The 12,865-nt window shown below is 42.3% G+C and overlaps 1 protein-coding gene across 6 annotated transcripts in view; it reads right to left on the reverse strand.

Moving 5' to 3' along the window:
* Nucleotides 1–12,865, reverse strand: part of OSBPL3 (oxysterol binding protein like 3) — a 194,155-nt gene that overhangs the window by 85,441 nt on the left and 95,849 nt on the right. The gene's annotated exons all lie outside the window — the stretch shown is intronic.

Consider the following 12,865-nt stretch of genomic DNA (forward strand, 5'->3'; position numbering starts at 1 on the left):
AGAGTTGACTCATTGGAAAAGACTCTGATGCTGGGAGGGATTGGGGTCAGGAGGAGAAGGGGACGACAGAGGATGAGATGGCTGGTTGGCATCACCGACTCGATGGACGTGAGTGTGAGTGAACTCCGGGAGTTGGTGATGGACAGGGAGGCCTGGTGTGCTGCGATTCATGGGGTCGCAAAGAGTCGGACACGACTGAGCGACTGAACCGAACTGAACTGAAAGGCTCCAGGAGGTAGGGTGTGGCTTTCCCCATGCCTCACGCCCTCTGTGACCCAGAAAGAGGCTGCACACCTTGAGCTGAGTGCCCTGAGATGAATGGCACAGGTGGACCCATGCCCCCAGGGATCACAGCCCTGCTGACTTAGCCACCGCAGCTGGGCTGATGTCCTGCCCTCGGGTTGTTGGGCTTAGAGCTCCCTGTGACTATCAGGTGGAGAGAGAAACAGGACAGGCTGGGGGAAGCAGCTTCTTAAGGTCTTTGCTTAAGTTTAACTGAAGTCAGTCTGGCACTGTCATCTGGCATTAAATTCAGTCTGTTATACTGAACATCTGAAAGTACCAAATATAGAAAGCTGCTTTGTGGGGGGAAGGCAGCTAAGCGTTTATTCATGCTCATTAGCTGGCAAAGTTCATTTCCATACTGCTGAGTACACGGACTGAAAGCGTTTCCCTCAAGCACAGCTGTTTCCACAGCGCACACATCCTCTGCACCTTTCAAATGCTGGCTTCTCAGTCACTGCCCTTGCAGTGATGTCAGAAATAGAAAACCATTGACAACCTTCATTCTTCCTGCAGCTGAAGAGTGTTGTGGAGGGAAGTTTTGTGGTTGCCTCTATCTGGCGTGACTGGAAAGTGGGTTGTTTTGATTATTTAGTCTGTTAATCAGGTTTTTAAAATCACAAGGCAATCCCAAGTCTTAAACCATGTGGCGCATACTTTAACATGACTTGAAAGGCATGAGTAATCTTCTAAAGCCTCAGGATCATATATTTTATGACTGTACTATGAACACCTGGAAATCCTTGGCAATAGATTTCCAGTTAATATAGTAAGAGCTTCAACTGACGTCAGACCAATTCTGGACTTGTCTTTCAATCACTGAGACTTGGAGTTGTTGCTGCTTCTTGTCACTTGTTTCTTCCTCAACTAAGATTTTTCGAACACCAACAGGCCTGATGGAATAATTAAAAGAACAGAGTTGGGAGGTCAAGTGGGGGTATGTGATCTAATGCAGTGCTTCTCAACTATAGCGAGTATACCAATCACCGAAGACCTTGTCGAAACATAAGAGTTCAGGTTTGTAGAGCTGGATCGAGGCCTGACCTTCTGCACCTGCACAGGTGAGGCTGTTGTTGCTGCTGTTGCATGACAGGTCCACTCTCATACTCTAGGCCAGCACACTTACACAGTGCTGTATGTCAATCATGTCTCATTAAAATTAAAGGGGAAAATGCTCCATGGTAGATATTAATATGTTAACCAAACCAATGAAGCAAGTACAGTAATTAACATTAATAATGTTACTATTTATTATCTGTCAGGAAGTGTACTAAACCACCGTATGTGCATTACTGCGCTTAATCTTTGCACAATCTTGCGAGGTTGGATTTATTCATTTCCAACTTGAAGAATTGAGATTTGACTCGATAGGCTCTGAGTATAAAACCAGGACCTATGGTAAGAATGATAAGGCCCTGGATTCCAGCTCTGCATAAAGGATGACTGTCTGATTATCTCATAGTTAGTGCTATGAAAAATAATGGAAACAAGGACTATGAAAGAGTAAATTCCTCAGTCACTGGGGAGTTTTGTCAAAGTCTGGCAGAGGTGCTACCGAGGGATTTGACCACACACAGAGCTTCTCTGCTCAAGATCCATTCTGGACAAGATGACCTACAAGTGTATTAGAGTTCATCTGAAGCCATTGCCTCCCCTAAATTCAGCACTACTTTCTTCCCAAGCAGAGTCTGTCTCTGACAGCGCATTCCAGAACTTAGTACCCATGTGTGTTGACCAAGATGACAGGACAACTCTGTCCACCCACGGGACTCAAGAGTCTCTGCTGAGTTTTTTCCAGGGAGTACAGTAATGATTTGTTATTCCCTATAGAGTCATGAAATATTTCTTTTTAAACCCCAGAGTTTAAAGGAGAAATGTGGAAGTTATCTACCCGGGTCTCATTTTAGAGATGAGGAATCTAAGAGAAATGATCTTCTCAGGACCACGAACATGAGTAAAGGACTTCTGAGGACCAGAACGCAGCCCACTGACTCTGACTCATTACCTTTCCTCTACCCTTCTGAGGAATGAGCTTGTTTGCACAGTTGCAGTCAGCCTAGTGTAGGAGATGCTGCGGGAGCTCACCATGAGGACATGTGATACCAGGGAAAATCTCTAAGGGGACTCTTCTGTGAGTGGGGCTGGACCAGAGGCACAAAGGTGGGAAGACTTCTACATGGTTTTATTTGAAATACCTCCTAGAACTGTTCAATATTTTATCTTTAAATTTTTTTTAAAAAATCATACTTTTCTGGACTTAGCAAAGAGATCTCCACTTTGATGTCTGAGCCCTGGAGAGAAACACAGACACTTTGTATTCAGATAGAACACTTCAGTACTCTAAAGACAGGGTAACCACACTCCTTCAGAAAACTCACTCCATTGCTGGATGGCACTAGCTGATAACTGTGTTTTCTTTTCCAGCTCCCCCAAAGCTACTTTTTCAGAGCTAATTGAAATTAATCAAAGTAGAAGTACATTCTGACTAATTAATGCATACATGATTTAAAAATCATAGGAGAAGGTGCCATATGTTTAGCACAAGAAACATCCTTATCCTTGATCCAAATCATTAGTGACTTTCTTTCATTGTTCTGTATAAATAACTGACTCTCATCATGAGAACCTGGCATCAGATTAAGATCCCGGAGAGCCTTATGAATCAAAGAAGGAATGGCTTTTTTGTTAAGTAGGTTATATTCTACTTACAACTGAGCTTCTTTTTAATAGGGGAGTCTCAAAGGTCTAAGGTTAGCACCGGGTACTAAGATGCAAAAATATGAAACCAAGTGCTAGCTTCCAAAAAGTTAATAGCCATTAAAAATGAAGAAACACCACAAGGTCGAAGCCTTGTAAATGCCAAATGGGAGACACATATAAACCCGCTACAGATTCCTGTTCCCAGGCAGGCATGATCTCATGTGGGGCTGGATCCACCTGAGTGGAATGACTTGAGCTGGAACATGAGGAAACATTGACAAAGAGTGAGAAGCAGGGTTTCTGAGGCTACCCTGACAAAGTACCACAACCTGGGTGTCTTAAAACAACAGAAATTTGTCCTCTCACAGTTCTGGAGGCTGGAAGTCCAAAATTAAGGTGTTAGCAGGGCTACGCTCCCTCCAGAGGCTCTGTGGAGAATGTGTGTTTTAACGTGAGCAACTGCGACAAAATGGCACAGACTGCGAGGGGAGCCCAGGTCAAGGGGCTAGCACATTCGGCTCCTGTGAGAACCCGGTCCCTGTCCTGGAGACAGCTGCCTTCTTGCTGTCTGCTCCCATGGCAAGAGGCTCTGTGTCGCTCCTTTCTCATAACGGTATTAATCCCAGCGTGAAGGCACCACCTTCATCCAAGCCTAATTACCCCCCACTTGAAAATGCCGTCATGTTGAGGGTTAGGGCTTCAACATATGAACTGGGGGCAGGGGGGTGGGGAGACACAGATACAAACACTGTAAGAGTGTTTCCTGGCTCTTCCAGGCTCCAGGAGAATCAGAATTTTTTGACTGGTAGCCCCATCACTCCAATCTCTGCCTCCATCTTCTTACACCTGCCCCTACATGCCTCTTTTCTCTGTGTGTTTCCTATGAGGACGCTGGTGATTGAATTTGGGTCATTAAGCCAGGATACGCATCTCAAGATTCTTAAGTTATGTCTTTTATGAAATAAGATAACACTGACGGATTCCAAGGACTAGGACGTAGATATATCTTTGGGGGAAGGGGGAGAGACCATTTAGCCTATTACTCAGGGCAAGAGGGACCGCTCTACTAGAGACTGCCAGGAAAGTGACTCATCTGGGGTGAGAATAGAGAGGTGATTTTGGTTGTGGTGGGAGCTTAGGTAAGGTGCAGAGGGAGATAAGCTGGACTCGATGGTAGGGCCAGGGTATGTGGGACCATAGAGAGAGATGACATTATTCCAAGGAAATCTCCTATCTTGCCTCTGTCCCATTTATTACATGCTTACTTCTGGACCTTTAGTATTTTAATAGCATCACAGACTCAGACTTTCCCCTCTCTGGGGGAAAAAAAAACACGGTTGAGTCAGTTTGTGTCACATTTGCCTCTACAGCTCTCAGAGATTAGTCCAGTAACTGTAAAACTAGTAAGCTGTGCTCTCAGCAAAAGCATCTGAGGCAGGTTCTGCCTTCCTGTAACTTGCACTAGGACCAGGGCCAGTTGTGAATAAACACATCGATTCTCTTAAGGTTCCCCTTGTGGTTTCTACCAAACTCGTGTTTCTAAAACCCACCAAAATACATTTGCTCTGCTACTCTAGTACTGCAGACCAGTTTGCATGGTTCAGCAACCTCCAGAAGTGTTTGAATATGCAGTTTGGTTTCTTGTGCTCTTCAGAGTGTGGAAGGCAGCTACCTGGCATAGATAGGCATGCAAAGTGACAAGGAAATCCTGATTATTTAAATACATCATTTTAGCCAAAGGTTTCATTTCTTCCTATATCAAATGTTTGCTTTAACTTTACAAGACTTAGGGTAGAAATATAGAGAACTGAGTCTTGTATCTTTGCCTTTCCTATTTTCAGTGCATAATGTCACAATCATGGGTATGACCAAAGCCTAGGCTGTAAGGAAAAGTAAAATGCTCAGAAGGTGGGAAGGGCGGGGCGGGGGAGGGGGGGATTCCAAAACACTAAGATGGCACTGTATAGGTAATTATTTTTCTCTGTTGGAACCACCAGAAAAATAACAGCTCTAGACAAACAGACCTGGAGGATCCTTTTGATTGCTTCCCGCATCCGTGTTATTCTTGCCACTGCATGTACAGAGGTTTTGGCTTCTGGAGGTTTGTTTAAACAACAATCATTTGTACATAGGACACAAGGAACTGGAGTTAACTTCTAAAGAAGCCTTGCAGCATCAAAACAAACCCAGTGTTCTTCAAATATATAGTTGCCTGACCCTCTACCACTTATTAGCTGTGTAACTCTAAATCAGCAGTTAATTGGGCCATACTTTCTCTCTGAAGTGTAGAAAAATACAGACCTCATTGGATTGTTTTGAGACTCCAAAGGAGAGTAGGAAAGGATGTTGTGAGCGCGAATGATGCTATCAGTTGCTTATTAACTTCTAGAGTCCCTAGCTGACTTTTCTTCTCAGAGCAGCCTAGACAGAAGCCAGACTGCCTCACAGCTCAAGGATGAGACAGGGAAGCAGTTGCCGTGGCAGTACTGCTTGAGGGCTCCTGGAACTCCTGCTTCTGGAAGGTGAATCTGTATCAAACACTTACACAGCACTTACTATGCGCAGACTCTCTTCTAACTTAAACAACTGGCACAGCCTTATAAGAAACCTAGATACAGAGGGGTCAAGGACCTTGCTTGACCTTGTAAGGTCAAACAGCTTACAAACAGTCCATGATTTAAACTCAGGCTATTTGCTCTCAAGCAGCTTCATGCTCTTTGCCTTTTATTTTCTGTGACCATCACAGAACAGTGTGATGCAATCATGCCACTCCCAAGCCACTCTTCCTTGAGGAGTCTTTCTCGTGGTATTTATTCAGTCTATACTTATAAAAGACAGCAGGTAAATTTCAGCATCTAAAGACAATACAAATTAAAAGAAACAAATGGGACTACATATTTTCAGTACCCAGATAGCTGAAATTACAAACACCTAAACATTATAGCTTTAATTCACTCTTCTGGGCAAATTCTCTCCCATTCAACTCCTGTAGTTTTAAGGGTTCTGGCACCAAGCCCAGCCAGTATGGGCTCCCTGGAGTGCAGCATAATCTAAGAGCTTGCATAAATAAATCCTCATCAGGTGACCCTGGGAGAGCTCAAAGTTCCACTTCAGATTACCCCAGGGACAAGAGGGCAACAAGAATAAATTGCATAACTGTATGGAGATTTATGTAGCAATAGACCTCTCCATTTCAAATCTCCTGCAATAAAGAGTGAAGCACTTGTTAAATTATTTTGGAAGGATTGATTTCCTGATTTCTTACACAGCAAATGCTACAACGCATTTAAAAAAAAATAACGGAAGCTATGTTGTCTCTATAATTCACAGTCTTCCCAATCAGAGTGATCTCTCATTTGTAGTGGTCTGTTCAGCTGTTCTGTCTTTAGTAGCTTCACATCCCCTGCTCATGGTCTTTTAATAATAGGTTCTCAATGGATAATGAAGAAATAAAACTTAGGACATATAGAACTCTTTCAAAAAGGACCAAAAAAATTATAATAATAAAGGAGAAAGAGAGAGAAAAAAAACCTATTCATTCAACTCTAGCACAATCTGGTTTCTGAAATGTGTTACTTTGAAAGTTCTAGGAAGGAAATGTAAGGGGGCAGTGGGAAAAAGACAAGAGGAAATTACTCATGTTTAACAAGTTTCAAAATAGCAATTCTCTCTCCCACTTAGACATCTCTTAATATATGTACAGAGCTTTGTGAATTGCAGTCTTTCTACCTAGTAACCACATGCTTATTTAATCCACCCTTATCAAATGTCTAGCATGTGCTAGCTTAGGTACTTCGTATTTATTATTTCACTTAGATCTCAAAAGGAAGCAAAATTACCTATATATCACAGCTGAAAAAAATCAAGGCTCAGAAGTTTTCTATTACATGACAAGGTCATCCAGCTAGCAAAGAGCAGAGCCAATGTGAACACAAGTCAGTTTCAACAAAGACAGTCTTCTGTTCCATACTTTCCAATAGAGCAGGTTGTTCGGAGAAAACATTGAGATTTCATCACTTGCCATAAAAAAAGAAAAACTCAACACAGAGATCTTTGTTCATTTTTTGAAATCCTTGTTAAGATGTCTGTCACTGGAAGGAGGGAGCTTGGGAACGTGTAATTTTTTGCTCCTGTTCCCCACGTGTCCCTGGCCATACATTCCAATCTGCCCTTGAGACAGGGATATTTGCTGCTGGTGTTCAGTAAATTCAACCTAATAATTTGCAGTTGCTATGTACAAAGCCCTGTGCTGGTGCCATGAGAGCTCAAAAGACGTGTAAATAAGACCCAGGACTCAAAGAACCATATACTCATTCTACCAGTGAATTAACCAAAGGAGAGGAGAGGACAGGACTGTGTTAAGCATGGCATTAGCCAAACCGAAGGTTCTCAAACAGAACATTTGTAAAGGCTTCTCTCAACTCCTGTCTGTAGACCTGACAGAACTGGGGTACCCTTTTTCTCTGTTCCTGTTTTCTCATGAACGGACCTGAACCAGCCTTTCACACCCCCCACTCCAAGGAAACCTCTTGGCAATGTCACCAATGACCTCCATCATCAACGGTCATTCTCAGCTTCACTTTGACCTATCAAACAGCCACATTAAAGTATTGCAATTCACATAAATTGCATGTATGTTGGAAATTATGTACAGTGAGCATATAGTATTAATTTTCTAAAAATTATTTTTAAAGAGATAAAGCAATAAATGATTCAAGAAAAATCACAAAATTCTAAAAAGCAGAACAGTTTCACATGAATCAGACTAGCTAAAGGGGAGAGCTGAGCCAAAGTCTGGGATGAGAAGAACAGTGAAGCAAAGACTGACTTTGAACACTACAAGGAATGGGGTATGAAGACAGTCAGAAGGGACCAACAATCTATTCTTCGTATAAGCTGAGTTCCTTTAGTTGGGGATTTCCTGCAAGGAGAATAGATTCCTACTGAGTTAAGATGCTATATCTGAAAGACGGTCTACTTCAAAGAGATCCACTTCTTATGCAGAGTATCAGGGTCCTTAAAACGAGAGTATTTCAGTCCTGGGTCTGTAATTGGCCAAAGTGAAGGGAGCTCATTAATAATTGTTTCTAAAATTTACAGACGACCTTTCTCCAGTGAGTTTCACTGGCTTTTAGCCAGTGAAAATATTAAATATTCTCTTTCATCCCTATAGAGAAAACGGGAGGTGAATTTTGTCTCCATTTAATAGATGGAGAACTGAGGTGAACCTCACTTGCCAGAAGTTCCTCCAATGGCAGAATATAAAGACTGTAGCAGTCATCTCTTGACTTCAACCTGCTAATATCACTAAGGGGTGAAAATGTGGCACTCACGCTACCGTTCACCCTGCCTGTGCCCACAGCCATAGCTGAAAATAGGGCATTCTCCCCCACTGAACCCAGACTCAACCGCAGAATACTTCTCAACACAATGCTCTAAGTAGCAACTACCGATAGCCAGGTGCTGGCATGGGGAAAAGGGAAAAACACACACCCATGCAAGGACAAGGCCGAGCAATACAGAATGGAGTCAGAATTTAACTCCTGTTTTCTCTTGTTTTGCTAAGTCGCGTCAGTCGTGTCTGACTCTGTGCGACCCCATAGACGGCAGCCCACCAGGCTCCCCCGTCCCTGGGATTCTCCAGACAAGAACACTGGAGTGGGCTGCCATTTCCTTCTCCAATGCATGAAAGTGAAAAGTGAAAGTAAAGTCGCTCAGTTGTGTCCAACCCTCAGTGACCCCATGGACTGCAGCCTACCAGGCTCCTCTGTCCCTGGGATTTTCCAGGCAAGAGTACTGGAGTGGGGTGCCAGTGCCTTCTGCCTTTCTCTTGTTTTAGGTACAGGTTATGCCAGATGTTCAATATATCAAATATAGCTCATATATGTTAAATTCTGTTACATTATTCTCTAAAAGTACTTTGTTAATGTGTATAAAATAAGATACATTTTAAAAGTACACACTCATATACACATTGTATACTTCCGTGGACTTCTCCACAATACTACAGAGGTATGGGTAGGTACATGTATGATAGCTGCGAAAGTTTCTGGGACACAAAGTAGAACTCTTCACTATGAAATTTTAGGTTTTCTACAAATAGGAATGAAATTCAAAGTAATGTCAACTGTAATAAAAATAAATGTTAATATGAATTCAGCACCTACTGTGAATCTAACCCTAGATTAAATGCTTTAGTTCTAATCCTCACAATAATCTTATGAGAAAAGAATGATTTTTCTAATTTCATTGATGAGAAAACTGAAGTTTTAGAGACTCTAAGGTTGCAGAAACAAAATATCAAGTGGAACCAAGATTGGAGAGTTCAAGTTCTAATCACTAGGCATAACTTCCTAAAATTATCTTGATAAAATTATATTTATGGACTGTTCCCACTGACAAAACGAGGCATTCTGTATATGAAATTTCGAGTGCCCTAGTATTCAAGTTGAAAGATCACAGAACTCTTTTGCTTGGGTTTTCAAGGCTGCAAGTTGTAAACTACATCTTAGATTCAATTTGTAGAAGTGAAAAACACAGATCACATTTAACACCCAGATCTCATCATTTTATCCTTTAAGGAAGCAAACTCCTCTAACAGATATTTAGAAAGGAGAGTATCCACACATAAATGAGGGCTCCTTGAGATTTTATGTGAGGAGGTTCTCAGAGAGGAAAAACAAGTTCAAGTTCAGTTCAAGAAACAAGGACAAGGGCAAATTCAGTGGGAGGAACTGAGAGCGAGCCAGGTGGCTGGCATATAGAGACCTAATGTCACCTGGTGATGGTGGTGAGAATTTATATGAAAATGACTCTAGAAGACCAAGTCTTTCAGCCAAGGTTGTACTGAAAGTTTATACATTTAATGCCGCTTCCCTGTCACCATATGAGCTCCAAACATGAAAAATATACCAAGATATAAAAATGTAGGGTTTTTTCCCTTTGGTATGTCTGTGTGATTTAAAAAAAAGAAAGAAAGAAAGATTAATTATCTCATGGATAAGACACAAAATAGAAATGCAAAGAATACTGCAGACAGATGTGTCCAGGAGTTCTATTCCTGAGTGCTCATAAAGCTAAAAATATCCCCAGAAAAAGGCCGAGACCTGAGCTAGCTTACTGCTGGAAATCAGAGAATGTGGAGGGGGAAGCCGTACACCATGATGAAAGACTTTACAATCTGCCTCTCCAGGGAGATGGCAGGAGGCAGACAGCCTCAGCACCCAGATCTGACCATGCTGCATGCTGGCCTGGCGGTGGTTCTTAGATAGTCATAGTCGCTGTGAACAGAAGTCCCAGCTAGAAACAGAAGATTTCACTCTGGACTGGGGTCATCAGAGATAGGAAGTAGGTAACAGGAAATTCTGAGCTAGGGCAGGATGAGTACAGAGAGAGGGATGGGGGAAAGCAAGTGCAAAATCACACCCTAAACTGTAATTCCAAAGCACATGAGAAACACTAGCATTAATACAGATGGCCAGTAAATTTAACATCTGACTTATCTCCTCCAGATGGAATTAACAGAACCTAGAAATGACTTTAATCTGGAGCTTTAAAAACAAGTAGGTTATTACACAGATTATCTTCACTGGCTGTATTTTAAAATTCCTCAAATAAAATTTCTTATTATATCTAAATCTTCAAGTTTTAAATGTTGAACTTGAACTATCCAGAGATTGGAAACACAGCGTGATCATTATATTTAGCATCTGAAAGACCCCTGGATAAGGCTGTGTTCCCTAAGAGTCATGAAGTAAGAACTTCCATGGTCCCTGCATTTCTGCAGCATGTTCAGAGACTAAAAGACCATCGTGGGATGGTGTGTGATGGAGAAATGGACATGAATTGCCAAGATGGACAACACAGAGGGAAAAGCTGAGCCAATCTTATAACAGAACATTTATTTTGACAGAAGGATGGAAAAATGGACATAATAAGAAAAGATCCCTAAAAAATAAACATGGCTTTATAACTAGATTCTGGAGAAGGAAATGGCGGCCCCCTCCAGTATTCTTGCCTGGAGAATCCAATGGACAGAGGAGCCTGGCGGGCTACAGTCCATGGGGTCGCAAGAGTCAAACACAACTTAGCAACCACACCACCACCACCACCATAACTAGATCCAGGTTAAAGCTGGAATGCTTTGCCGTGCTACATGCTCAGCTGCTTCAGTCACGTCTGACTCTTTGCAACCTCATGGACTGTAGCCTGCAAGCCTCCTCAGTCCGTGGGATTTTTTTTCAGGCAAGGATACTGGCGTGGGTTGCCACTCCCTCCTCCAGGGGGTCTTCTTGACCCAGGAATTGAACCTGTGCCTCCTGGTTGCAGGTGGATTCTTTACCGCTGAGCCACCAGGGAAGACCCAGAGTTGGAATAAACTTATTAAAGTCTCCATCTTCTCTGCCACAGAGCAAAAGTATTGATATTTATAAAGCAAAATTACATGCACATTAAATTGAGAGATCCTAAATATAAATGATGACCATTTGATGAATGAATGGCTGAATGATCAACCCATTCTAAGTCAGAAAAAAACGGTGAGGCATCACGCATATTCTTCTTACTCTTTATGTTGGAACTCAAAAATAAAAGCTCTGTGAAAAACCAAATCAATCAGTTTCCAGTAACACATCAAAAATATGTTTCTGTGGTATCCAGTCCTAGAATTTCATTTCCCTGCTCCAACTGCTATGCTGTTATATATAAGCACTGGCTGCTTGAATGAATCACATGCTATCCCTTTATCCAAGGAGGACACAGGAATAGATGCTACTAAGTGCAAAACACTGGGGGAAAATAATACACTTTGCTTTAATCCCAACCAGATTTGTGGCTGACGGAAAGAAACGCTCCTATGCAAAGCTGACAAACAGGGTGAGATTAGTCACCCTCATGAAACTAGAATTCCTAGGGAGCCATGATGTATTCTGGAGGAGGGCATGGCAACCCACTCCAGTAATCTTGCCTGGAGAATCCCATGGACAGAGGAGCCTGGAGGGCCACAGTCCATGGGGTCACAAAGAGTTGGACACAACTGAGCAACTAAGCATAGCACAGCCCAGCACAGCACATGATGCATTAGACAAGGAATAATTATCATCATTTGTTTTTAACCCCAGAAGGAGGTGATGACAGTAATGGGTGAAAAAATTATTCTTCCTAACCTCTCAGGGGAGACCTTGGAGAACTCCCCAGATGCCCCTATGGTAAAATCTCATTTGTCTGGAATTATAGATTCTAATGCTACAAAGCAGTATTGAGAGGTGGCAAGCTCCCTATCTGAGGCAGTGTTGGAATGGAAAGACCCGTGATGACGTGTCATAAATGTGTGGATGTGCCAGAGCTGGGTGGTTGCTGGATTGTTGCTTCCAAATCTGGAATCAAAGACTCAGGGTCAACTTAGGTCAGTGCGTCCCATGGAGGAAAGGCAAGGCCAGCACAGACTACAGACGTTGAAAAGGCTCTGAGACCACTTTGGCTGTTAAAACCGCAGCTTTTGGACAGCTCACTCTCTACTTAACTGAAGGTGAAAGAATTATAATGATTAATGTACATTTACTGTCATGGATCTAAAACCAGCAAATTCTGCCAACAGGGATTTTTTAAGAAAGGAAACCAAGGAACAACATATAATTAGCTGACAGTTATTTAGGAGTTAATTACTCAGTCCTTTGTTTCACTTCTTCCGACTTAATTCCTTTTGACCACTTCTCTGTTGACTTGCTTCCCTTGCCCATTAGAGAAGTGAAGCAGGTGAGACTCTAAGTTATAAGGGGGCATTCTGTGGTTGGAAGTAGTCATAAAAGGTTTGGTAAAGGGAAGGAAAGGAGGGCAGGAGGATATTATAATTACTGGAAAAGTGATTGTTTGCTTTTTTGTTTTG

This window comes from Capra hircus, chromosome 4 (assembly GCF_001704415.2).
Source record: "Capra hircus breed San Clemente chromosome 4, ASM170441v1, whole genome shotgun sequence".
Classification (NCBI taxonomy): Eukaryota; Metazoa; Chordata; class Mammalia; order Artiodactyla; family Bovidae; genus Capra; species Capra hircus.